Here is a 23119-nt window from a genome sequence, read left to right as displayed (position 1 = left end):
TGCGCGGCCAGAGTGTCCCCCGCTTGGAGCCCGCCCGGCCCAGCCACAAGGTGCGGGTGCTACTCCCCCGCGGCTGGTGGCGCGAACCACAGTGGCCCCAGGGTGCCCCGAGCACATGACGCACTGCTGCTGCCAGGGCCCGCTCTAGGCTTTTGCCGCCCAAAGGGGGGAGGGGGGGAAAAGGATGGCCGAAATGCCGCCCCCGAAAATGTGCCTCCTCAAGCATGTGCTTGGTTTGCTGGTGCCTAGAGCCGGCCCTGGGTGGAACCCTGAGGTAAGGGGCCCCGGGGTCCGGGAGGGACACTGGGGCCAGTGGCAAGCGGGACACCAGCCTGCAGAGGGCACTCCTGAGTGGAAAGAGCTAATTCCCTGGATCAACCGCAGGAGGTGCTACAGCAGTGAGTCGTCGCACTACCACAAAGGGGAGAACCGGTGGGCCCAGAGACGTGCAGGAAGACCATTGAGGCTGTGATAGCAGATGACAGGCTTTATGTTCATGGGGTATTTTGGACATTTTACTCTGGAAGACTTGGAGGCTAAACCTCTTCCAGTCTCCCACCAAGGTGGAAGAAAACTGCCACCCATAGAGGAAACTGAGGCACAAGTGAACTTGGTGGTAGGACTGCCTTCCCACATGGGGATGAAGTGTCATAGACACAGCCTGGATTGAGCCATATCGCAGCATCACACATCCTTCAGGGGGTTGGTGCAGCCTGCAGTGGGTTTAGCAGCACAGGGTCTCTCTTGCTTCCCAGACACATGCAGCTCCCCCTTTTCTCTTTCTGATTCCCTGAGGAGCTACTCACAGGAGCTAACCACACCTGTATAACAAAAGCTACAGTTAGTGACCGTTAAGGCTGCGTCATGACCCACCCAAAACCTTAACAGTGTGGAAACAAAAAGTGTGCTTCATTACTTGCCACCTTCACATACGTTGCCTACGATGCTGTGGATAAAATGCTCCAAACGGCTTTTCCTTCCATCTCCAATGTATACTGAAGAGCAACATGCACCTCAACTTGGGCTTTCACACGCAACCTCAACGATGATCTCGTATGTTCTTATACCAACAGCTCAGCACATCTGTCACACACTCTCCATGCTCTTGGGATGTTAGTCTACATTTATCATTGCTAAAGTCCCTTTGAGATGACCACTTTCTTTAAAGGTATTATGGGGGTGGATCCTGATGCAATCTTAACTGTAATTAAATGTAGTTTGTTTATAAACTTTTAAAACTGTGCTTTTTGAACACTTTGTGCTGCCAGAACTGCAGATGCATTGGAGTTAGTCTCCGGTGTTTGCCCCAAAGCTCCATTTGGCTGAAGCATGTTATGTGGAGAATAGCTGGTGGTTCCTCCTGGTGAATGAAAAATTGGAAGATAATTTCCCATCAAGCCCCCTTCCTTGCAACTGGAGTGCAAAGGAGAGGGAAGGGAGGCTCCTCTAGAATCTTGTTAGACTTGGAGACCTGAAGAAATCTGTCCAGCCATTGGCTCCCTGCTTTTTGTAGGAGCCCATTAAAGCTCCCAGCAAAGCACTGCCAGTACCCCACAGGGCACCTTAAAAGGAAAGAAGAAACTCCAAAACTGCATGTTGAATCAATGGAGTAAGGTAAGATCTTTTACCTATAATGCTATGGCAGAACATTTAAGTACACTACTGCTACCTTGCTACACTCGCATGGGGAATTTTTAGTGACAGTTTTTTTTAAGGCAGACCCATAAAAAAAAGTGTTTGGAAACAACAAAATCTAGTTTAAGAACATAATTTTTAAAGGAGGCAAGAGTGTTCAGATACCAGGATGATGGGTACAGCTCCCAGACAGAGGGGAAGGATCAACAGTTTTTCACTAGAGTCTCCCAGAACAGGGAAACCTGACCTTTGAGCTCCTTCTGGAACTAGGGGCAGGAATCTGAGTGAGCGTATGAAACAGGAGTAGAGGCAGGTGTGTTCAGACTGAGGGAGTGGGCTGAGGCAAGAAGAGGATGTGGTCTGCAAACCATTTTGGAGAGGGAGAGAAAGAACATGACTGACCGACTCTGCTCTACAACCTTAGCTAACAGCCCTATGGCTTTTAGCTCAGGCCGTAGAGGCCAATGCACTAGGCTCCAGAGGCCCCAGGTTCAATCCTGCTGGCCAACGACCGGGGTCTGTTGGTGTTACGTAGGCAACAGACACACATTAAATCTCTCAAACCCCCGGGAGCCAGGACCAGACCCCGGAAATGCAGCTTCTCTCCACTTCAGCTAAAGGAGCACTCCCTCAACGTGTGTGAGCCAAGCCCAGCCCAGCCCCTGGTCTCCGGGCAGCAGCATGAACCGAGCCAGCAAGAGGTTCCCCTGGGTTAACAGAAACACCATCCCATGGCAATGCCCACTGCCCATCATGCTGACCAATATTGTTTCCCTGTATGTCTGTCTGTATCCAGCTGTCTCGTACTTAGATTGGAAGCTCTGTGGGGCAGGCACCATCTTTTGTTCTCTCTCTCTCTCTCTAGTATCTACTGCAGGGGGGCCTTGGCCACGAATGGGGCTTCTGGCTGCAATGATGATACAAATCTACTCCATCCATTTCAAAAGCTTAAGAAACAGGACCCAGAGAGGGCAGTTTCTATCTGCTCTGTCTGGTGCTATGAAGGGGTGGGGGGTGAGAAGGGCTTGCTCTTAGCCTGGTATGATGAGGTGCATCTCTGCATGCATGCTCCTGAAACATCCTGTTCTGAGTGCCAGCTGGAGAGCCCAGTTCACACATTCTCACTGTGACCGCGTTGTCAGGTTGATGCATGTGAAGTGTTCGCTTCTGGAGGACTGGTCTGTGTGCACATCTTGCTGCCCTCACCAGGAAACGAGGACTCATATGGACAACAGTTCATGTTGCTCTACAAAGACTTACTCACCTGAGCAGTCCTACTGATTTCAAAGGGACTCATTGTGTGAGTAAGGTTTTCAGTATCAGGCCAGATGCTAGTGGAAGGAAGCGGTCTATGGATTAGTTGGTTCAGCGTGGCCCAGTAGAGGGTAGATATGAAACCCCATACTCCCTGTTTTGCAATTTCATATGGTCCTCCCATGTTACGCTTAGCATGGACAGCCCTTGATTTGTGGAAGGGAGAGGAGGTCAGTAACTTGACAGAGACTTACACTGAGGTTTTGGCATATAGAAGGCACGGCCTACTTTTGCTTCTTAAACATTTCCCAGGCTTGAATCTAGCCAGAACTTTCATGCTCACATCTCAGAATAAGAGATCCTATGTCGGACAGAAAATATTCAATACAACTGGGGCTTTTTCTGTTGGATTTGGGTTCTTTGTGTCCACAAAGCAGGGATCTCAACTAGGGCTGTAAAGCAATCAAAAAATAAATAAATCGTGATTTAATTGCACTATTCAAGAATAATAGAATATCAGAGTCCTGTGGCACCTTTAAGACTAACAGATGTATTGGAGCATAAGCTTTTGTGGGTGAATACCCACTTTGTCAGACGCATGGTCCAATACATCTGTTAGTCTTAAAGGTGCCACAGGACACTCTGTTGCTTTTTACAGATCCAGACTAACACGGCTACCCCTCTGAGAATAGAATATCATTTATTTAAATATTTTTGGATGTTTTCTACATTTTTCTCAAATGATTTCAATGACCAGGGCTGGCTCCAGGTTTTCCGCTTCCCCAAGCGGCGCAAAAGAAGAAAAAAAAAAAAAGCCGCGGCAGCACGATCGCGCCGCTCCTCTTCGGTGGCAATTCAGCGGCAGGTCCTTCCCGCCGAAGACCCGGACGTGCCGCCCCAATAGCGGCCAGAGTGCCTCCCCTTGATATTAGCCGCCCCAAGCACCTGCTTCTTTAGCTGGTGCCTGGAGCTGGCCCTGCCAGGGCCGTCCTTAGCCATAGGCAGTTGCCTAGGGCACCAGGTTGTCTAGGGGCACCGCTCTGCTGGAACGGAGGGGAAGCAGTGGAGCATGTAACAACAGGGCTATGTCCTAGAGAGAGCTGAATGGGCTGCCTGCAGCCCAGTCTGAGGGAGGGGATTGGCTGCTGGGGTCTCTGGGAAGGGGTGGGGGAAGGAACTCACCTGTGAGTGTGACTCTCTCCCCAGCGTGAGGTGAGGCAGGCTGGGTGGCTCTGGCAGTATCTTTTGTTACCCCCATAATGTGCATTCTCTCCCCCCCCCATGGAGCACCCCTCTCTTCACCCCTCCCCTCTGGCAGGGCTTGGTTGGGTAAAGCTGCGGGGTGGGGGTGAGGGGCTGTCTGGCTGCATGCCGAGGAAGTGAAACTGAAAGTGACTGACTTCCTCTGCAGCCAGCCCATGCAACAGGAATTATTACACACAGATGGCTGGGCTGGGGGCGGGGATAGGGTGACCAGATAGTATGCCTGAAAAATCAGGACAGGGGGTTGAGGTAGGGTGACCAGATGTCCCACTTTTATAGGGACAGTCCCAATTTTTGGGTCTTTCTTATATAGGCTCCTATTACCCCCCCACCCCCTGTCCTGATTTTTCACACTTGCTGTCTGGTCACCCTAGGTGGCGGGTAATTGGTGCCTATATAAGACAATGCCCCAAATATCGGGACTGGCCCTATAAAATCAGGACATCTGATCACCCTAGCTGGGGAGTGCGTCTCTCCCCCAGGCTGGCAGTGATCCATCTCATCCGGGGGCGCTGCGCAGGGCAGAATGAACTGCTGTGGTTCGTGGGTGCCCCGTCCTTGAGATCAGATGCTGTGCTAACTTCACCATGGTCCGTTGGGCTGGCAGAGGTGCCCAGTGGCGTGTGATCAGACCTGAGGGTTTGCTGCTGTTACCACTCTTCACCCCAAGAGGTGGATTTTGGGGTCCTGCAGCTTTCCACCAATCTCCTCCTCTACTGCAGCTGTTGGACCAGCAAGCTGGGGGGTGAGCCAAGCATGAACTCAGAACTGTGTTGCCATTTAGATTCATTTAACAACTTTGTTTGCCAAAAATGCTTGCTAACAATCCTGAATCCAATTTCAATACTTTTTTTAAAAAAATCAGTATCTTAGCCAAAAACAGAAAATTAAGTTGACAATCATTTGTGACAAGTTTGGTATGGGGCAGGGAGTCAACAGAAATGGTATAAAATGTCCCATGTTGTTCAGCACGTCGCTTCCTGAAGTCACAATGTCTGCATGAAGGAGCCATGAGTGGGACTAGCATTGCTTGGTCAGGGAGAGCACCCCCTGCTGGGTAACAACTTGAGTCTGGTTGCTGTCAAGCACCCTATTGACTCTGGATTTTAAAGTCCGGTCTTGGGCAACTGCTGAGAAATCCCCCCAGAGAACAGGCGTATGGCTGTCACACACCTTGAGTGAATCACCTCAATGAACTCCCTCGCTGTCTCTAGAACCAGTCACTGCTATGGTGAAGCTGAGCTGGAGAAATCACCTCCATGCCAGCTCCAACCGATATGTAGAAAAAAGTCATTTTGAGTTGTGTTAAGCTAATTGCTTCATATCTGAGTTAACACCCTCTGGGCAACTAAAATGGATGATGTGAGAGGTGACTGGTAAGGGCTGATAGTGGGAGGGAGGGGAAGGGCACAATGGAAAGGTTCTGGTGATGTGCTGCAGGGTTCAGGGCAGGTACTCAAGCGACAAAAGAGTTTTGATTTCTAGACCTACTTTTGATGTTATTGTGTCGGGTTGCAATCCCACCCTCGGGGGGCCACCTGATACACTGGGGTATCACTGAGCCCATCCAGAGCCGGATTAACCTTTTGTGGGCCCGGCGCAAAACATATCTGTGGGCCACCGTGGGGGCAATGGAGCATGGCATGAGGAAGTATGGCCACAGAGCGAGGGCACTATTTACAAACCAGCAGTTGCCAGACACACAGTGGCCCACCTGGCCATGTGCTGCCAGCGTGCCCCTTCCCCTTGGGGCAGGCCATGCTGCGCCACACAGCCCCTCCCATCCAACACCCCCCTTGGTTCCCTATGGCCAGAGCCCCCCAGACCCACTATGTCCAGCGCTCCCCAGACTCTGCCACAAATGCACAGCACCCTGCACACCATCCTCTATCCAGTGCCCCTCTGCCCACAGCCCCACAACTGCCCAGCACCCCCACCCCCCCCAAACCCGCACTCCCTAGTGCCCCAGCACACACAGATCCTCCCTCCCCCTCACAGCCGCTGGGAGGTGACCCTCCAGAGACCCCCCTCCCCTCGCCCTGCCTCCCAGCCACACTCACCGGCCCTGCTGGGAGGTGACTGTCCAGCCCCTCAGATCACAAGTCAGCGAATCCTGAAAGACAGCGCATCTTCATCCATACCATCGACGTACCTGCCGCATCCAGGGTTCCTGGCCGTACTCCTGCCATTGGCTCCGAGTCCACCTGCAGCACGATCCAGCGTTCCTCCCTTCAGGCCATCACCAGGTCTGGGGGTAGTAGGTCCTGGGTCTGACGCACTCCAACGCCCGGCCTGGCCAGAGAAAGCATCCGACAGCAGCAGGACTTTAGGGGATTTTATTATTTTAGTTTGCTTCAAGCTCCTTGTTTTGTGATCCCAGTTTGCTCATGTTTTATGACAGTTGTTTCCTTTTCCCCGTTATCCCAGTTATTGTAAACCAACCTTCATACACTTACCTTTTGTTCTGGAACGTCTTTCTGTCTCCGTCTTCTTTCCTTGCACCACACTGGAAGGAGGGTGGGACCAACATCTCCAGCTGCTTCCACAGCGATAGACCCTGATACCAGGTACAAGATCCTGCGTCCCCTGAAGGGGGAACATATAGGTTTATAATGGTTTTAATTTTTCCCTGTAACACCTCAGCATGGTCTGGCCTGACCCAGAGGATTCAAAAAGGCTGCAGCCCCTGAGCCCGGCTGGCAGGACGCAGCTACGTGCCCCTCCCTTGATGGCCACCTCAGTGGATGATTTGGTCAAGACCATGCTCCGGCACTGCTCAATGATGTTGGCCAGGTTGGTGTTGAAATCAGGGTTGGGTCCCCCTGCTGCAATGGACAGAGATGGAGCGTCACAAGGGGGACGCAGCTGGGACCCCACTCAAGGGCAGTCCTGACTCCCAGCCCCCACTGCTTTAATCCACCACAATCCACTCCCCTCCCAGAGCCAGGGATAGAATCAAGGTATCCTGACTTTGAGCCCCCCTGCTATAACCCACTATCCCCCTTGCAGAGCTGGCGATGGGACCCAGGAGTCCTGAGGCCCCTGGTGACCCTCCCTGCTCCAAACCACCTGTTGCAGGGCCCTTCCTCTCTTCAGCCACTATTAGCTGTTATCTTAGGCCGCCTGAACCACGGAGACTGGGCTGCTCCCCTCTTATGCGAAACAGCTGTGAGAGATGGGCAGAGACTCAGCCCCCTTAGGGGAGATGCTGTGAGACAGAGGAAAGGTCCAGTGGAGAAAGGATGAGAAGGGGAAATGCTACCCCACAAACCTGCATCCTCTGCTCCAGAAGGCAGGGACGGTGCTGGCCTTGCGTTAACAGAGGTTAGGAGGTGCTGGGGTTAGGGGCAACAGGGTCAGTGCTAGTGGTCAAGGCTGGGCTGGCAGGGCTCTGTAGCCACAACCTCTGCCTGGGCCCCGTCAGGTACTGGGAGGCTGGGAAAACTCTGCAGTGCCCCCTCTGGCTGTGACCGGGCCTGTGGGGCACTGGGAAGCTGGCAGGGCTCTGTAGCGCCCCCTCTGGCTGTGACCGGGCCTGTGGGGCACTGGGAAGCTGGCAGGGCTCTGTAGCGCCCCCTCTGGCTGTGACCGGGCCTGTGGGGCACTGGGAAGCTGGCAGGGCTCTGTAGCGCCCCCTCTGGCTGTGACCGGGCCTGTGGGGCACTGGGAAGCTGGCAGGGCTCTGTAGTGCCCCCTCTGGCTGTGACCGGGCCTGTGGGGCACTGGGAAGCTGGCAGGGCTCTGTAGTGCCCCCTCTGGCTGTGACCGGGCCTGTGGGGCACTGGGAAGCTGGCAGGGCTCTGTAGTGTCCCCTCTGGCTGTGACCGAGCCTGTGGGGCACTGGGAAGCTGGCAGGGCTCTGTAGTGTCCCCTCTGGCTGTGACAGGGCCTGTGGGGCACTGGGAAGCTGGCAGGGCTCTGAGGTGCCCCCTCTGGCTGTGACCGGGCCTGTGGGGCACTGGGAAGCTGGCAGGGCTCTGTAGTGCCCCCTCTGGCTGTGACCGGGCCTGTGGGGCACTGGGAAGCTGGCAGGGCTCTGTAGCGCTCCCTCTGGCTGGGGCTGTATCACACACAGGATCCACCTCTCCTGCCCCGGTACCTTTCCCAGCGACGCGCAGCAGCACGGTGAGCTTCTGGAAGAGCCGGCTGCGCTCCGCGTCCCGCGGGCCCTTGATGCGCTTGACATTGAACCATTTGTAGTGGCAGGCGGAGGTGGCACCTGAGGTGGGCAGGGCTCGGCATGATGAGCGGGGGACAGGGGCAATTTCTTCAGTGCCATCACCGAGGACAGAACACGGCATCTGTACGGGGCAGCGGCCCTCCCCATGGCGCTGGGCAGGGACATGGGTGTGAGCTCCTGAAACACACGCACACTACAGCCCCGTGAGAGCTCCTGTAATGCTCATACACACAACCCTCCTCTAACACACACATTACAGAGGATCACACCCCAGGCTGTGATCCCTTGTAACAAACGCACCAACATCACACAGCCTAGCAACAAACACACCACACAACCAGACCCTTGTCTTACTGTGACACACGCTGCAGAGTCTGGCCGGGGCCCTCTTGTACCCACTAGTCCCCGCTCCCCTCCCAGAGCCGGGAGAGAACCCAGGAGTCCGAGCTCCCAGCTCCCCACGGCGCAGCGGGGCCCCACTCACAGCCCAGGGGCAGGGACCGGGCTGCCCTGTAACGGTCCCCTCCGCCCGGGCTCCAGGTGCCGCGAGCGCCCCCGGCGGCCGGACTTGGGACCCAGGCGTCCGGGGCCTCCCCCGGCTGCTGGAGCTGGCGGCGCAGGTGCGGGGCCGAGCGGGGAGCGCAGCGGGGCTGGATCAGGGCGGGTCCCGGCTGCAGCCCCAGGGCGGGGAGCGGGCTGGAGGCGGTGTATCAGCACAAAGTGCAGCCCTCCCCTTTTGCAACTGGGAGCGGTTTCTGCCACGCAGCGTAGCAGTTTGGTAAACTGTTTGTTAACTTGCTACCGCCTGTCCATGGGGTTGCGAATCAGGAGGGGATGGGGTATGTGGTCAAAACCGATCCCGATCTGCTTCCTGACTGGAGTGGCCGCTTTCATTGCATTCGTGAAAGGGGAGGTAAGGTTTGGGGGAACAGAGCATGCCCCTGAGCCCACGTTGAGACCACAGTGGCCCCTTTTCATTTTTTCCACTGGCTTCTCCTTGCTTAGTTCCAATGACTGGGCTGCTCATGCACCTGTCACTGGTCCAGGGATGGTTGCAAAACGGGAGGGATGGGGTTGTGGTGGAAAACACTCACACTCTGCTTCCTCTGGGGGATGGTTGCAAAACGGGAGGGATGGGGTTGTGGTCGAAAACAGTCACGGTCTGCTTCCTCTGGGGGATGGTTGCAAAACGGGAGGGATGGCGTTTGTGGTTGAAAACACTCACAGTCTGCTTCCTCCTGGCTAATGTGCCAAACTGATCTATTGCATGATTGAGGCATGCTGTTTCACTTTTTTGTGTGTGAATCCGTGAAAAGGGAGGTAAGGTTTGGGGGGGAACGGAGCGTGCCCCTGAGCCCAAGGTGAGACCACAGTGGCCCCTTTTCATTTTTTCCACTGGCTTCTCCGTGCTTAGTTCCAATGACTGGGCTGCTCATGCACCTGTCACTGGTCCAGGGATGGTTGCAAAACGGGAGGGATGGGGTTGTGGTGGAAAACACTCCCGGTCTGCTTCCTCTGGGGGATGGTTGCAAAACGGGAGGGATGGGGTTGTGGTGGAAAACACTCCCGGTCTGCTTCCTCTGGGGGATGGTTGCAAAACGGGAGGGATGGGGTTGTGGTGGAAAACACTCCCGGTCTGCTTCCTCTGGGGGATGGTTGCAAAACGGGAGGGATGGGGTTTGTGGTTGAAAACACTCACACTCTGCTTCCTCCTGGCTAATGTGCCAAATTGATCTATTGCATGATTGAGGCATGCTGTTTCACTTTTTTGTGTGTGAATCCGTGAAAAGGGATTTTTTTGACTTTACTCTTCCAATTTGCATCATATACAAAGCAATTTTTGGGGCCCCTTCCATAAAAAAAAGTTGCAATACTCTAGTAACATGTATTTGGAAATGTAAAAAATAACCAGTGGAATACATTCAAAAATTAATTTGTAATAATTTGAAAATACACTAAATCCAACATTTGAAAACATTAAATGCTTTAATGGGATGTAGACATTTGCAGTTACATAATGGGCTCTCGCTGGGTGATGGTGATGGTTGGTGCAAATGGGCTGTCGCTGCCTGGGGGTGGTGCTGCTTGCCCAGGGCTCCGGGCTCTGGGTTGGGGGGTGCCCGGTTCACAGGGGCTGGGCTCAGGTATGTGGGGAGATGGGGTAAGGGGAGTGTCCGGCTCAGAGGGGCTGGGCTTGGAGCTGGGGGTCATGGCTGTGGGGCGATGGGGTCCAGGGGTTGTCCGGCCCCTCCCTTACCATGCCGCTTACCCCCTCGACCGGAGCCTCAGCGTGCCACATCCAGGACGCCGGGGGATGGGATGGGGGAAGACGGAAGTGTGGGGAGACTCCGACATACTCCGGGCCTGGAGCAAATTGCCCCACTTGCCCCCCCCCCTCTGGGCGGACCTGCTGAATAGTGGTGACTGGGAATGGGCCGGGGGGGTGGGGAGGGGAGTGTAGCAGATGACAATTTGAGGTGAATATTCTCTTGGCCAGATTCTACTGGGTTTATGGTGCTGTGTGCTATGGACTGGAGTGAATAACCAAGAATCTGTTTAATAATTATTCTCTAAATTCAGTTTTCTTCTTTCTCTCTCTGTGAATTATCACTAATTCAAAATAGTGGTGTGCAAGTTGACTGGATAATGATAATAGCATAATCTCTTGTTAGAACATTGTAAACCCTACTACCTGTTTTTTATATAATACACTCACTATACATAATACAAGAAATCCCTGATGTTAGAACCTGGCTATGCCGCTGCTGTAGGGGGCTCATCACCCAGCAGCTGGGGGCCACCATGTGGGCTCGGCAGGGCTGCTGGCCACGGGGCCAATGGCTGTGGGTGGGATCTCAGGAGTCATGTCCCAGGGATATGCCCCACTCCCCAGCACTGCTCCAGCTCTCAGCTGTCTCCACTGCCTGGGACCTGTGGGGCCCCACCTGCCTCCCCAGGGAAAGAGCCACCTGGGATTGGTGCAGAGGCTGGGCCAGTCTCAGCCAGTCCCAGAGGATGGCTGGGGGAGGGGGACAGTGTGGGAGGCTCAGCTGGGTCCTGCCAGGCATGTGGGTCCTGAGGGAGCCTGGCCCGGGTAGGCCCTGCTCCTGCTCCAGCCTGGCTGATTGCACCCCAAGGGCCGGAGTTATCCTGCCCCAGGACAAGCTCTGGCTGCGCTGCCGGCTCAGCCTGGCAGACACAGTCACCTCCCATCAGGGCCGGGTATTGTGGCTGGGGGTTAGGGTGTGGGAGAGTAGGTCTCTAGTGGGTCTGGGGGGGTGCTGAGCAGTGGGGGGTGGGGAGATCTGTGTGTGTTGGGGCACTGGGAAGTGTGCAGGGGTCTGGGTGGGGCACTGTGCAGTTGTGGCAGTGGGGCGGTGGGGGGCACTGGGCAGTGAGGGAATCTGTGGGGGGACTCTGGGCGGGGAGGGGCAGGGCACTGTGCAGTTGTGGGAGGGCTGTGGGGGGTCTACAGCTAGGGGGCACTGGGCAGTGAGAGGATCTGGGGGTGGTTCGGAGTGGTCTGTGGGAGAGCACTGGGCATGGGGGTTTGTGGGGGTCTTTTCACGTGCGCCTCAATTGACCAATAGATCAATTTGGCACATTAGCCAGGAGGAAGCAGACCGTGAGTGTTTTTGACCACAAACCCCATCCCTCCTGATTCGCAACCCCATGGACCAGTGACAGGTGCATGAGCAGACAAGTCATTGGAAATAAGGAAGGCGGAAGCCAGTGGAAAAAATGAAAGGGGCCACTCTGGTATGACCTTGGGCTCAGGGGCATTCTAGTCAGGAGGAAGCAGATCGATGAAAGGGGCCACTCTGGTCCCACCTTGGGCTCAGGGGCATGCTCCGTACCCCCAAAGCTTACCTCCCTTTTCACGGACTCACACACAAATACGTGAAACAGCGCGCCTCAATCGTACAATAGATCAATTTGTCACATTAGCCAGGAGGAAGCAGATCGACCAAAGGGGCCACTCTGGTATCACCCTTGGGGTCATGGGCCCGCCCCGAAGGGGAAGAAGCATGATGGGAGCACAGGGCCGGGCTGGCCAGTGTGCGTCTGGCAGCTCCCGGTTTGTAAACAGTTCCATTGTACTGGGCTGGGTGGAGCAGGGTTGTTCCTGCCGTGCCGTGACCCATCTCCCATTGCCCCCGGCCAGCCCGTCGCTCTGAGGACTCTGCCCCCCATGTCCCATGTCCCTTTTTCCCCCCTGGGGGACCACAAATATGTTTAGCACCAGGCCCACAAAAAGTTAATCCAGCCCTTTTTGGGGTGCAGGCTCTGGGATGGAGTTGGGGTGCAGGAGGGTTGCAGGCTATGGGTAGTTTGAGTGAGGGGTGCAGGCTCTGACCTGGGGCATGGGATTGGGGTACAGGAGGGGGTGCAGACATGTGGGCTCTGGGAGGGAGTTAGCAACTCAGCACGTTATATAAGAGAAATGAACTGCAGTGATTTCATATAGGCATAGAAACTGATAGAAGACACTTTTACATATTCAAAAAGTGAGAGGCAGAGTTGGAGGGAGGGAGTGTCTGTACAATATTTCACCGCATTAAGTCTCCTGGCTAGATCAGTAACGTAGCCGTGTACAGGGCCGCCCAGAGGATTCAGGGGGCCTGGGGCAAAGCAATTTTGGGGGCCCCTTCCATAAAAAAAGTTGCAATACTATAGTAACATGTATTTTGAAATCTCAGTGAAATACATTCAAAAATTAATTTGTAATAATTTGAAAATACACTAAATACATTATTTAAAAACATTAAATGCTTTAATGGTATGTATACATTTACAATTACATAATGGGCTGTTGCTGGGTGATGGTGATGGTAGGGTGACCAGATGTCCCGATTTATAGGGACAGTCCCGATTTTGGGGGGCTTTTTCTTATATTAGCACCTATTACCCCCCACTTCTGTCCCGATTTTTCACACTTGCTGTCTGGTCACCCTAGGTGATGGTTAGGATGGGGTCGGGGGGGGTGCCCCACCCCTTACCATGGCACTTACCCCCTCTCCTGGAGCCTCAGCGTGCTGCGACCAGGAGCAGCCCCGGACAGCGTTGGAGCCACCGCACTGCAGTGCGCCAGGGCCGCTCCCGGACGCGGCACGCTGAGACACCGGGGGAAGACGGAGGCGGGGGCAGCCTCTGACATATTCGTGGGGGCCCCTGCGGAAAATTGCCCCACTTGGCCCCCCCATCTGGGCGGCCCAGGCCCTGGCCCTGCAACACTTGTATAGGATAGAGAGGAGCTGCGTTGATTAAGCTTTGACAGGCTAGGAATTGGAGGCCTGTGCCTTTAAGACCCCAGCCCCAGGAACCCGCCCCCTGCTCCGAGGCTAACATGCAGCGTCCCTGTGAGAACAACAAAAACAGCCTCTGCCCCCCCACACCCCTAGATTAGCGAGCACAGTGGGTGGCTCATCCCACGGGGTCACTGTTCCCCCCCCTCCCCCTCCCTAAACGGGGGTTTTGTACCCGCACGGGGTCTGGCAGTGTCTCCCCCCCCCCAGCTTAACCCCGGCTCTCACCCCCCACCACCGATTTTTGCCCTTCAGCCCCTCTTCTGCCGCTAGCTACAGTAGCTTGAACCCCCCAGGCCAGTAAAATTCTGCCCCCTGCTCAGACCCTGACAGCCCCCCGCTGCGATTTGCCCCCTTAATCCTTTTAACCCCCCCAAAGAGGAGGCAGCAAATCGTAAGTAGAAGTAAGGGCAGAGAGAGGGCAGTGGCTACAACGAAGGTTACTGGGCATGCTCAGTTCGAGTGAGCATGCTCAGTACACCCAAAGTAGCAAAACGGGAGCGAGAGCACTTTGTGCTGATACACCGGCGCATCCCGCAGCCCAACAAGCGGAGCCTTCCCGGGCCAGCCCGGCCCGTGCGCAGGCGGGTCCCTGCTGCAGCCCCAGGGCGGGGAGCGGGCTGGGGGCGGCCCCGGGGAGGCACCAGCCGCGGGGCGGGAAGTCGCTGCCCGGCTGGAGGAAGTGGCCGGGGCCGGAGCCGAGCCCGGCGATGGCTGCAGCGGTGCCGGCGCAGGTAGGACGCGGGGCGGGGACTCCCCGGCCGGGCACTGGCTGGTCCCGGCTGGGGGCCGAGGGGGGCCGGGACCCGGGTCCCTCCCGCGCTAGTGACCCCGGGGCCGGGGGCTGCAGCAGCCGGAGCGCTGGGGCCGGGGGGCGGCTCTGGGGCCCTGGCCGGGTGGACACGTCGAGCCGGGCGCGGCCCCTTCCCCCGAGCGAGGCCCCGGCCGGGCAGAGGAGCCCGGAGGCGCCTGAGCCGGGGCGGGAGCGGGGCTGAGCACAGGCCTGGGGCGGGGGCGGGACTCCGGCCGGGGCGGAGGAGCCTGTTCCCGGCCCTGGGATTCGGGCCCCGCCCAGCGCCCCGCCCCGGAGCCCCGTGGGGAGCCGAGGGCGACTCCTGTCCCCGGCCATCAGGGCCCCCAGTCCCGGGGGAGCTGTGCGGGATGGGGGGGAGTCTCCCTGGGTCACAGCTGCTGGGCCGGGGGGTCCCTGGGAGTCGCTCCCCTAGAAACCGCGTCCCCTGCTGAGACTCCGGGCTGGGGGCTGGAGCGGAAGGTGCTGAGTGTGTAACGCTTGTGCCAGCAGCTCCAGGTGGTGTTTGAGGACGTCGCTCTGTATTTCACCCGGGAGGAGTGGGAGCTCTTATCCCAGCCAAAGAAGCAGCTGTACCGGGACCAGATGCTGAGGAATTACTGGACTCTCGTTTCCCTGGGTAAGGACTGAGTTCCCTTCATTTATTCACAGCTGTAAAACATTTGGGTTCCCTCGAGGCTTTGGTTACCATGTGGCACCCTATCACTGAGTGGTGGCATATGCCAGCCCCTTTCAGGTCAGCCCCTGTTGGAGGAGAACTCAGGGCTACAGAGCCTGGGGATAAGCTTAGTGTCACTTGTTTATTTGCATTACCCACCTCAGTCAGGGCACATTGGTGGTGGTAGCAAACAGCCCATGAGCACCAATCTCTTCCAGGAATCCCAGCCAGACATTGAGGGCAGCAACTCTGCCTCAGGACCTGACTCTAGTTACACAAATAAGGCAGGGAAAAAACGCTGCTGCTGCAACAGCTCCCCACCTCCCCCAAAAGAACGAACATAGTACATTTAACAACTGTACAGTTGAACAGTGCAAAAGAACTGGAATGTCTGTGTAACGGCGCCACCTGGTGACACCTGCCATGACACGTTGTGGCCGATGTGCCTTAATGACATGCCCGAAACGTTTCAACAGCCATAAGATGGCAAAGGAGCAACGTTCCCGTCTTCCAAAGTCTTCCCCATGAGAAATGTTTCAGGAGACATTTGGGTAAGTGAAATAATTCACCCTGTCTCTTAGTCTGAGACGAATGGGTGTTCACTGGTGTTTCTGTGGGTTAAAGGAAATCCATGTCACACAGTTGTCCTATGGAACATAGTGACACAGGATAGCATAGCGGCCAAGGTGTTTGCAGAATGGGATATTTCTATGGAACAGCTAGAGTTAGCCCAGCAAGGCTTTAAACTCGGCCCCCACTGCAAGGTGAGACAGGGGTTGTAGACGTTGCTGATTCAGAGTACGAGTGAGAGACCGGACGAAATCTTCTCTAAGGAAGGTTTATTTCATTACTCTCCTGCTTGAGATCTCTTGTGCTTTACTCTAAAGCAGCCGGCGAGCTTGTTGTCCTGTCGTGCCAGGTGCTGCGCAAACATATAAACAAGTCTCTGCCCCCAAACATTTTAGTAATAAAACTTTGCCTCCCAAACAGGCTCTTCAGGTTCCAAACCAGACTTAATCCACCGGATCGAGCTAGGGGAGGCAGAACTCTGGATCCAGGATGCTGAGGGCTCCAGGGTAAACTCTGGGCCTGAAAGCCCCTCCTCAGGTGAGTCATAATAATCCAGTTCCTTCTGATTTACACACCTGCTAGCGGAACGCTCCTTGATGTAGACGGTAAAGGCAGAGCGAGATTCACTGGCTGGGAACTGTCGGTGGAGATGTGGCAATTCTCTCTCAAAGCTTCGCTCTTGTTCCGCCAGCAGTTACTGGGCCAGAGGCAGAAATCGCTGGTGGAGAGTCTCTGGCTGAGATAGGCAGGAAGCCAGGCTGGATGGGCACAATGAGCCTGTCTGGCCTTGATAGCTATGAATCTTAGAAATCATCTCTGCACTGAGACAGGACTAAGTATTACCTAGTCCATCCTTGGCAGGTGTCTGTTTAACCTGTTCTTAAAAACCTCCAATGATGGAGATTCCACAGCCTGCCTAGATAATTTTGTTCCAGTGTTTAACTACCCTCAGAGGTTGGAAGTATTTCCTAATGTCTAACCTCTATTTCCCTTGCTGCAATTGAAGCCCATAACATCTTGTCTTGTTCTCTGTGGATAAGGAGAACAATTTATCACCCTCCACTGTAACAACCTTTTATGTCCAGGAGGAGTGTTGTCAGGGGTTCTCCCCACCCCCACCTTCTCTTCTCCAGACTAAACAAACCCATTTTTTTCACTTTCTTCGTAAGTCATGTTTTCTAGACATTTAATCAGTATTGTTGCTCTCCTCTGACCCTCCCCAATTTGTTCACATACTTCCTGAAGTGTGGGGCCCAGAACTAGACACACTAATGGGCCTAGCCTGTCCTTGTTTTCCTGTGCTTTCTCATGTATTTGTAAAATGCTTTGTTTTTTCCCTTTATATTACTAGTTTAGTTTTGTTTTTTGCCTTGGCCTTTCTAATTTTCTCCGTACATGCTGGTGTGTTGTTTTTTAATACTCATTTTGTAATTTGACCTACTTTCTATTTCTTGTATGACTCTTTTTTGAATTTCAGGTCTTTACAAATCTCCTGGTTAAGCCAGGGGAGCCTCTTAAAATACTTCCTATTTCTTCTATGCATTGGTAATCTCTGACCTACATATGATGGGGCCTCAAAGCCCCAACAAAGAAATGGACCGGCGATGGGGTTGTGATGAAATGGGAAGAGGGGTGGAATTGTGATATGGGACAATGGTGGGGTGGGAGATTTGAGGGATGCTGAGGGAATGAGAGAAGTTTTTTTGGGTCTCATTTATCTAGTGGGTAGGACAGTGCAGTAAGATTCGGAAGATCTCGCTTCAGTTCTAGAAGCGAGTCACTACAGCTCCACCATGCCTCAGCTTCCCCAGCTGTGTAATGGAAAGGGCATTGGGGCTGTGAGCAATGTTCCCTCTCATTTTTTCCATCCATCTGCAAAATAAATTTTGTTATGTGCACCGAGGTATGTGCGCCACCAGTAGAAACAAAAAACCTAGCTATAATTTTTTTTAAAGTTACCATAGGGATAATTACTGCAGCCAGGAGAGGTTAGCCATTTTAGAATTCACTAATTAAATTTAAGTGCAAGAGAGAGAGAGACTGTGTGACTGGCTGCTGGGGGGCAAACAAGCACCTGGGTAGAAAGACAAGCCTGTCCAGCCATAGACCACAACACCTTCTAGACTTCTCACCCCTCAGAAAATCATACCAAAGTAAGGGGCGCCCTAGAGACTTTTCAGATGGCTTTTCATGCCTCTGCCCCCTGCAAGAGCATCCCAGAGTCACTGGCCCTTGGCAGAGAAGGCGCTGTCCTCTCCAGGTTCCCACCCCACCCCACCCCACCCCCGCCACTTCACTTTGCATGTGACCTCTCAGACTGGAGAAACCTGTCCCCAGCGAGCAAGGAGAAAGCTGGGAATGATGCAGGGCAGGATCAGTCACATATGACTAGTGTAAGGTGATGCGACGCAGAGGATGCCATTGTGTAGAGCAGATCTCTGGCACTTGCAGTGTTTCACTGTAATGCTCTAAAACTGCCCCACGTGCCAGGCAGCTGCTGTGGGGAGAGTGGACACATTTGGGGGCCAGATTAAATCATCCTGCGGGCCATGACTTCGAGCACCCTGGTGTATGGGCTGGGTGTGAGGGAGGGGGGGTGGAATGGCCTTTGTCATATCCCCTCTCCTCCTGCTCTTTGTGGCATGAAACCTTTGTCACTTACATTGCTTCAGTGTCAGTGCTTAGCACAGCCCTCAGCCCTAACGCGTCTGTGACTGTCTGTAGACCACAGGCTGGGTGGCACCATTCACCCCTTCCAGCTCAGCAGTGCCAGGGATCGGGTTGTGACACAATGCAGATATGTTTTCCAGGTTACATCACACAAACCCTGAGTGACTGCTCATCCCCTCAAATCCTTCCCACACACACACCTCCCCCCCAAATCCTCACCTTCTTGAGGATTTTAGTTTAGTTTTAGTTTTGCAAAAAGACTGGAACCTCAGGCCGAGAGTAAATGACTTCTTCAAAAGGAATTCCTAGAAACGGACTCACTCCCCCACAGGAATAAGCTACATTGTTCTAAGCAGCTTTAAACCGGTCTTACTGCATCTACATGAAGGGATTGTAGCCCCTCAACTGAACTAGTTTCAAAACAATATAATTATAACAGCATAAATACTGAGGAACAGGCCTCATGCTATAAAACAGAAGAAAGTGAAGAACCAATACCACATAAATAAACCCCTCTGATTGAAATAAACACAAAATCAATTTGAAAACAAAATCAGGGCCCTGTTGTACCAGGCGCTGCCTGTATCCTGGGCATGCTACAATTTAAGCTTAAAACAAGACCCAAGACATTCATAGCGCATGTGGGAGCAGGCGCTAGGTGCTGCACAAACACCATAGGGTAGACCCACCCTGAGTCAGGCTGCAGATTTACCAAACCCTGGTCTTGGGTTGGTAAATGCTGCCACCACCCAAGTGCAGAACAGCTTTGAGAGCCCAGGAAGGCGCACTTGGAAATTCTTTCCTGTGGGATACCCCCCAAACTCTTTCAGTCCCCCTCCGGGGAAGAGCTGAGAAAAGGAAAAGAAAAAGAAATCAGATTTTGCCACCAGCTCATTGAAAAACATGTGCACGGACCACTTAAGAGACAGAAATCCAATCATGTTCTTAAAAAAAAAAAAAAAAAAAAAAGTAAGATTTATTGAAGAAAAAAAAGGCAAGAAAACGCATCTGGAAAATTAGGCTACTGTTAGATATTAAAAAAAAAAAAATAAAAAAACTGCAAGGATTAAACACCAGGAATGGCTTTCTGGGGTCTAGCTTAAAGGTTACAAAAACAAAACAAAAGCACCTGTTAGCACAGACGCCTCCACAAGCCCAAAATAAAGAGATAAACCCGATCGCGTCTAACTAAACATTTCCTGTTCTACTTACATAGCTGTAGTTGCAAATGAGAAAGTCTAGGTATGGGTATTGATGATTTTCATACCTGGCCCCAAGCTTCTTACACCACAGCTGCTGCCCTGTCTCTCCAGCCGAGAGAACAACAACAGAGAGACAAAGGGGAAGTATTTACTCAATTTTAAAAATTTCTGGCCTTCCCATTGGCTCTTTTGGCCAGATGCCCACTCACTTCGTCTTACCTAAGCACAGCAGTGAGACTCCTTAACCCTTTACAGGTGAGGCAAAGGGAACAGCTACTAAGGATTTTTATAGCTAACTGACTGACTGGCTGGGTGTACTACTCCCCCCACCCCCCTTTACAACACCTGCCCTTCTCCTCGCCCTGCCCAGGGGGAACTTGCTGCCCAAAGAAGCTCCCTTCTCCCAGAGCTGCAACCCTAACCCCGGCCTGGTGCAGAGGGGTTGGTGTGGGGTAGTGCAGTGGTTCTCAACTAGGCATCTGGGGATCCCTAGGGGGCCATGAGCAGGTTTCAGGGGAGCCTCCAAGCAGGGCCAGCATTAGACTCTCTGGGGCCCAGGGCAGAAAGCCCAAGCCCCACCGCATGGGGCTGAAGCCCAGGTCCCCGAGCCCTGCCACTCAGGGCTGAAGCTGAAGCCTGAGCAATGTAGCTTTGTGGGGGACCCATAGCCTGGGGGCCCAGGCAATTGCCCTGCTTGCTACCCCCTAACGCCATCCCTGGCTTTTATATGCAGAAAACCAATTATTGCGGCAGAGGTGGGCCAGGGCGTTTTTATAGCATGTTGAGGGGGGCCTCAGAAAGAAAAAGGTTGAGAACCCCTGCGGTAGAGAACATATGGGGGCCAAGGCCATACACTGAAATTTGACCCGCCTCCCCCGCCATCATGACAGGGAGCGGGGGCAAATCTGAGTGGCACTGGAACCCCGCGGGCCAGGTCTCAGTGCCCGGAGCGAGGCGTTGGGTCCAACACTGTCGGACAGGATCCGCCATTGCAGGGTGAGGCACCCATCCCAAAAACAGTCACAGACAAATGGGGAAATCGCTCCATCCATGACAAACCTGCAGCCCTAACCATGATCTAACACCGGGATTGCCTCTGCTCTCTCCAGCAGGGCACGGGGTCCTGGGAGGAACGAGGACACAGTCTGAATGTGGGGAGAGCGCAGCAGGAACACAGGATCCCATATCCCACAGGGGGATCCATGCACAGAACACGGTCCATCCGCAGGGTAAACTCAGCCAGAGACCAAACCAGAGACTCCCCATGGGCCAGGGTCCCCATCACTGCGTCGACTGCGACAAGAGGTTCAGGAACCTCTTCGCACTGAGGCAGCACCGGCTCACGCACACTGGGGAGCGGCCGTACTGCTGCGCTGACTGTGGCAAGAGCTTTGCAAAGAACTCAGCCCTGAGAACACATCAGCGCAGGCACAACGGGGAGCGGCCATATCGCTGCACGCACTGTGGCAAGAGCTTTGCAGAGAGCTCAAATCTGAGAATACATCAGCGCACGCACACAGGGGAGAGGCCGCACCACTGTGCTGACTGTGGAAAGGGCTTTGTACGGTTTGCACACCTGAAAAGACACCAGCGCACGCACACCGGGGAACAGCCGTACAGCTGCACCGACTGTGGCAAGGGCTTTGCCCAGAGCTCAAGCCTGAGAACACATCAGTGCGCACACACTGGGGAGCGGCCGTACTGCTGCATTGACTGTGGCAAGAGCTTTGCAGAGAGCTCAACGCTGAGAATACACCAGCGGGTGCACACCGGAGAGCGGCCGTATCGCTGCACTGACTGCGGAAAGATCTTTGCACATAGCTCAACTCTGAGAAAACATCAGCGCATGCACACCGGGGAGCGGCCATACCGCTGCAGTGACTGTGGCAAGAGCTTTGCAGAGAGCTCAAAGCTGAGAATACACCAGCGCACGCACACCGGGGAACGGCCATATTGCTGCAGTGATTGTGGCAAGAGCTTTGCAGAGAGCTCAAAGCTGAGAATACATCAGCGCACACACACCGGGGAGCGGCCGTATCGCTGTGCTGACTGTGGCAAGGGCTTTGCACGGTTTGCACACCTGCAAAGACACCAGCGCACACACACGGGGGAACAGCCGTACAACTGCACCGACTGCGGCAAGGGCTTTGCGCAGAGTTCAAGACTGAGAACACACCAGCGCACGCACACCGGGGAGCGGCCGTACTGCTGCACTGACTGCAGCAAGAGCTTTACCCAGAGCTCAGCCCTGAGAATACACCAGCGCACGCACACAGGGGAGCGGCCGTACCACTGTGGCGATTGCAAGAAAAGCTTCAGCAGTGCCAGTACGCTGACCAGACATCAGCGCACACACACACCGGGGAGCAGCTGTATCGCTGTGCCGACTGTGGTAACAGGTTCAGCAATGCCAACAAGCTCACCCAGCTCCAGTGCATGCACATCGGGGAGCAGCCGGATCGCTGTGCTGACTGTGGCAAGGGCTTTGCACACAGCTCCAACCTGTGAATACATCAGTGCGCACACACCGAGGAACGGCCATTCCAATGCACTGTCTGCAGAAAATCTGCACAGAGCTAATACCTGAGAATAACCAGCGCATTCACAGCGGGGATCGGCTATACAGGTGTGCTGACTGTGGCAAATGCTTTGCTCACTTGGGCAACCTCACCTGGAACCAGTTGACTCACCAGTTTACTCGCCCTTCTGCCACCACCAGGGCCCGAGGGGCTTCTGGCAGCTGGAGGGCCTGGCACAGTGCCAGCAGAATTAGACCAGGGAGTGGTCCTGTCCCCATGATGCCCAGCAGAGACTGTGAAGGGCAGGGAATGGGACTTAACTGAGCAGTGTGGGGAAGAGCAGACAGGTGGGGGGATTTTAGAGTAGATGGTCACAGCCTGCTCCATTAGGGACCCCTGCATCTAGGTGGGGTCCAGCCAGGGGTCTCTCTGTCAAACTCCCCCCAACACATAGAGCTGTGAGGCAGCCAGGACAATCCCTCCCCACCCCCCCCACAGCTGGGACTGAGTCAGGAACTCCCCACCCCCACCCACCTCGTTTTGAGCCGGGGTGACTCTTAGGTGACATCTGGAGATGGGATTTGCAGTCCTGTCTCAGCATGGATTGGTCCGAGGGGCGGGAGAGCCCGGTGCGTGTGATTGAAAGAAGACTCAGGAACTGCTCATACCGTCTATTTTAAATAGAAATGGGATGAAGAAGAACTATTTACCTAATGCGTAACAAAGGTCGGTCTAGCCAGGTGATTCTTTGCTATTAAAGAAGCTGATGCATTCGGATGGTGTGTGGAGAAGCCAATGTGAAGTGTAAATTTTTAAGATAAACCAGCCCAAATGTACTAAGGCCTAACTGACCATGAGGCCTGATGAACTGTGTGACTGGCAGGGGCGCACAGAGCGTTTTGCATTACTCCTTGGGGAATTCTGTGCCAAAAATAAAAATTCTGCACACCATATTTTAAAATTCTGCATATTTTATTTGTCAAAATATCCCAATATAATCACACTAGTTTCAATTATTTTGGTAATTTATTTCAAACTATCTATCAGCAAC

General features: G+C 54.1%; 1 protein-coding gene and 1 pseudogene across 3 annotated transcripts in view; both read left to right on the top strand.

The window, feature by feature from the left end:
* Positions 1–23119, top strand: part of LOC101941665 (zinc finger protein 229-like) — a 140725-nt gene that overhangs the window by 78874 nt on the left and 38732 nt on the right. The gene's annotated exons all lie outside the window — the stretch shown is intronic.
* Positions 13532–23007, top strand: LOC135983316 (zinc finger protein 883-like; annotated as a pseudogene).

This window comes from Chrysemys picta, chromosome 4, assembly GCF_011386835.1.
Source record: "Chrysemys picta bellii isolate R12L10 chromosome 4, ASM1138683v2, whole genome shotgun sequence".
Classification (NCBI taxonomy): Eukaryota; Metazoa; Chordata; order Testudines; family Emydidae; genus Chrysemys; species Chrysemys picta.
The sequence above is the reverse complement of the archived record's forward strand: the minus strand, read 5'-3'. Positions and strand labels throughout refer to the sequence as shown.